A 5,070-nucleotide genomic window follows, 5' to 3' on the forward strand; every position below is an offset into this window, starting at 1 on the left:
AGATGTTAAAGCCGAGCTGCTTTAGCGTGATCTCATGGATTGCACCGAGTAAAGTCGTCCCCTTTGATCCCTCTCTATTTTGATAACCATGCGACTTGTATTTTTTGCCTTCTGGATGTATTTTGAATATAGATGTCGAAAGCATTCCATTCTACCACTCAGGAATATGCTAATGTTGTCAGTGACATTAGGCTTCAGTTCTTAGTTCTTGTGATGTCAGTAACTAGCTTGCCTCTATTTTGGATTTAGGATTACTACAGGCAGTTTATGTACGAGCATAGTAACATTGGGCACAAAGCCGCAGATTTCGCATGTATGGATGTAAGTTGTATGTGAACGTGGCATGATTTATCATACTACTCTATAGCTAGTCTAGTTTTTTCCAAACAAGTGAACTTTTCAACCAAACGTGCCTAACTGTACAGCGTGTGAAATGGTTCACACCTTTCTTCAGAGGGGAATTATTGAACAACTATAAGACCAACCCAACTACATTTGACATTTTCGAGCACCAAAGATTAATGAAACGAGATGCTCTTTAAAATTATCATGGTTTGATACTTGGAAAACAAAACACAAAAACAAAAACAAAGTACACAACAAGGATCCCCATGATAATCGAAACCACTACCCCCTTTCTCCAAGTAGATCAAACTTCTCTATTTACATGGTTTGTTGCAAACAAAACAGACCTTATCAACGGCCATGAATCTATCAGCGCATATCTTGCTAAATACTTGCCCACATGAACTAAGGGCCACAACTGACATTGTGTTGGTGAGAGGAACTTTGCAGCTAGAACAAAGGTATGTCCTATCAAGAGCCTTGGACTATTTCAGCTCACTAGTATCCTCAGTGAAATGGACAGAGAAATGTGTCTCTAACCTGAATTTCTCCCTGCCTTCTGGATAGGTGGTACTGATATAAACATAGCATGGGGAAAAAATAACATAACCGAATAAACCACTGCAACATATAATGTATTAAAATTACCGTATATTCCTTTCATAGTGGTATTAAAATTACCATATCATACGATCAACTCAACCACATAAACCTCTGTCATTAAAAGGCTAACAATTCTAATTAAAATTTCAGGAACAATATATACTAAACACAATTCAATCCCCATACATCCGAGGACATCACCATGACCAATAACACATCTTTGCCCTGTTGGCGACCCAGACTGAACGACCACTTGTGAATAACCACATATGCATGGATCCAAACTGCTTCAACAATCACCACCGCATACTTATCCCTTGTTCTTAGATTTAGGGACCCTGCAAACCATTATGAACACCCACATTATTGTTATCATATTGTTAGTTTCACACATCGTCCGGTACCACCAAATCTTATACATGTATCTGCAATATTGGCTAAACATTCATAACAGCACACATCCACACTAGAGAAACATATGTCCAAAGTGAAGCATGATTGTCGTGCTTACCATGTCAACATTTGGTGATAATATTTTCGCACCCTCGTCCTGGGTTGACAGTGCTGATGTCGGTGGAGCATTGGGACAGCGGGTCCTTCGATGACCGAGACACCCGCATGTGCTGCACTTAAGCCGCTTGATACCCCTAGACCCAAGAGGTTCATTGCCACGTCCTGTGCCTTTAGTCCGAACACTAACAGGATCCCTAACCCCTCCAATGTTGCTAATTCTGGTCCCAGCAACCGCACCACCTAGTCCATTTTTTTTCAAGCAAATAAGTATCCTCCACAACCTTGGCTAAATATTGCCTGAAGTCCTCCTCCCTAATACATGCAACTTTTGCTAATCGCTTGCAGTGCTGCAGGAATGCACCCACTCTACTCCGATATAAAACACTGGCATCACCGTATTGGCTACTTAACCGTTCATAACAAAGATCCTCCTTCGCCGCTTTGGACCACCGCGGCAACACTAGATTCTTAGGAAGGGAATCAAAATCTAACCTAACCAAAACTGCTAGTATGTGAACACATGGCAAACCAAATGACTCCATCCTCAGGCAATTGCAAACAAACTCCTCTTTCCTTCTCATATGTACCACATTCCATCGTGAATCAGGTCTTCTATGCTTTTGTGTCACATACACACACCTATCTTCACGTTTAATGCACTCCAATATAGTGACCCAAACACACCTTTTAAGCGACTCACGATATCTTGAGAAAATTTCCCGTGTGAAGTTTATTGCCCCTGACTTTTCTAACTCCAGAAACTGGGTTTGAAGGACCGGCGTCCCGTACGATGATCGGAAGTCAAGCTCTTCTTTATTGTCCCTCAGGAAGTCCACACATCGTTGAAAATTGGTTACAAACTCAAGTATGCCGTATCGCCTTTCCACAAATCTCCCTAACTTTGCATGCAACGACTCACACCGAGATATTGTGCGGAGCCCAACATAAAACCGTCCCCGTATATAAGCAGTTGCCCATGAAGACTTCTTCTCGTATATTTCCTTAACCCACTCTAACTCCCTAACCCCAAACTCCTCTAGCATGGCATCCCAAAGCATTTCAAACTCTGCAACCTCAATATCGGCAAGCATGCAATGTCTAAACAATGATGTGAACCGGGGTTTACACACATTAACCGTCGCATTTTTCAGGAGGTGCCAAGCGCATAAGCAGTGGTGAGCATTGGAAAATACTTCCTGAATAGCTACGCGCATTGATCGATCGCCATCAGTTATCACCGCTGTCGGTGCTTTACCCCCCATGCATTCCAGTAATTTTCTTAAAACCCATACATATGATGCTATTGATTCGCATGATACCATCGCAGTTGCAAACACACAGGTCTGGTTGTGATGATTAATCCCAGAAAAAACAATAACTGGGATATTGTACTTGTTCCGCCCATAAGTTGCATCGAATGCTAGTACATCTCCAAATACCTTATAATCATCCTGGCTTCACCCATCACTCCAAAATAGATCGCACATGTGCTGCCCTTCACCAACCTCGTACCTCCAATACAATTTCTCGTCCGTTCGGGCCACACCCTCCAAAACCCTCAACGCAGCATTCACGTCACCATTCTTCATTGCCCTTTGCCGCCTAACATCGTTGTACATATCTCGCTTAGTAAATGGAACAAAATTAAAACCACCTGCCTGTACAGCAATAGACTCATAGATCTTTGGAATTGATATCCCAACTTGCCTCATATTATCCATGTGTGCAATATCAACATCAGAGATCTTACGGTGAGTAGGTAGATAGTCCACATACTTCATAGGCAGGAGCTCATGGTCATGTTCCTCCACAAAACGAGACACAAACCATCTCCCACTGTCCCCTTTAGGCTTAATACGCATCTCCACAGGACATCCACAACGAGTCACCACCTTGTGCTCCCTCTTCCGATCCACCTTCTCTAGCCATTTCTTGTCTCTGAACCCTTGTCTGTTACATAGATATGTGTAATGAACAAAATCACCATTCTTATTTTTCAACTTCTTTCCTTGTCGTATCGCAAAACCCTTCACCCTACTATACTCTTCATAGAAAATAGTGGCTTCCACTGGACTATTAAACTCCATCTTAAGTACATCCGCCGCAGTAACCGGTAATGCATCAGATTTCGTGTTGGCAATGAATTCACTCTGGTTATATCGAAAACCCTCAAACTCATCCTCCTCCATTCCTATGTCAAGCATTTTTTCCTGCATGAATTCACAAGCTCACATGTTAAATATCTTTCACATAAACTCAAAAATACTCACTAACTCAAAAGAAACTCTTAGAAAAATTTTTCCCCCACATTCATACCCAACACCGTGCTGTTTAATTCAACATAATTCGTACCTCGTCGTCGCCTGCCATTTTGGGCATTTCACCGGCCGAATCCGGATCATCACCACTACCGCATCCCATTTCATTAACCACTCTGCTACATGACACCATCTCCCAAACGCTCCTTCTTCCCTCTCTTCAGATCCGTGCCTGTTCTGCTCTCAACTCTAACTGATAAGGAAGATAACCAATGGAATTTTCCATCAACAAGCAAATACATACACACACTCACAGGTCCAGCAACTTTCAACAGTGGGAGAAAAATTAATATTAGATAACATAAAAATTAACATTAATATTTTTATATTTCTAAAACCCAAACCGTACTAGACAATGTTTTTCTTTTAATTAACATGTAAAAGTATATTCATTTAAACTGTGTTATTTTAAAGGTGTTCTCTTCACATTTTATATTTTGGTCATGTTGCCTACTAAGCTTATTACTAATACAAGGTACAATATAATACAAAAATTAGTTATTACTCACTAATTGAATAATCTATGAGAAGTATAACTTAAACTGAAAAATTCAATTCTTTTTTATAGGTTTAATTACTCTGTTGGTCCCTATAGTTTTGCAAAATGTTTAATTAGGTCTCTATACTTTTTTTCCTTTTAATTGAGTCCTTGCACCAATTTTTTTAAAATTGAGTCTCTACATTTTTCTCTTTATTTGAGTCCTTACACCAATTTTTTTTAATTACTTGAGTCCCTATACAATTAAGCTAATTACTACCAACAAGGACCTAATTGAAAAAAAAAATTGGTGTAGGGACCCAATTAAAAGGAAAAAAAGTATAGGGGCCTAATTGAAAATTTTGTGAAACTATATGGATCAACAGAGTAATTTAACATTTTTTATAATTGTGTAGGAGAGATAGAAAATAAATGGCACAGTAACAAACATTCAAATCAAATAATCACATCTCTCTTCATACATGTTGGTGTAAAAATATATTATTCTACTAAATAATTATTCAACAATTTTATTGCCTTTTAGCTTAAGAGTTCATAATATTTAAGGTAGAAATTAAATCTTTTTCACAAAATTAAGGGGACCCAAAAAAGAGGTGGGAAAGCTAGTTGGCCACTAATGGGTACTGCCATACAGGTACATAACACAAAAATGCAGGATCAAGTAAAATAAACAAAGGAATATCAACATATAAAAGGAATAAGTAAAGGTTGCAACCCCACTTGCTTAATATCCCTCAATGCAAAGAGTTCAATACAAATTTTTCCATTCACTGACCACTGCGCAGAAAAGAG

General features: G+C 39.3%; 1 pseudogene; it reads right to left on the reverse strand.

Moving 5' to 3' along the window:
• Positions 1-1,414: 1,414 nt before the first annotated feature.
• Positions 1,415-3,566, reverse strand: LOC107627426 (protein FAR1-RELATED SEQUENCE 5-like; annotated as a pseudogene).
• Positions 3,567-5,070: the final 1,504 nt, after the last annotated feature.

The sequence above is a fragment of the Arachis ipaensis genome, chromosome B2 (assembly GCF_059453495.1).
Source record: "Arachis ipaensis isolate K30076 ecotype BB chromosome B2, ASM5945349v1, whole genome shotgun sequence".
In the NCBI taxonomy this organism is placed as follows: domain Eukaryota; kingdom Viridiplantae; phylum Streptophyta; class Magnoliopsida; order Fabales; family Fabaceae; genus Arachis; species Arachis ipaensis.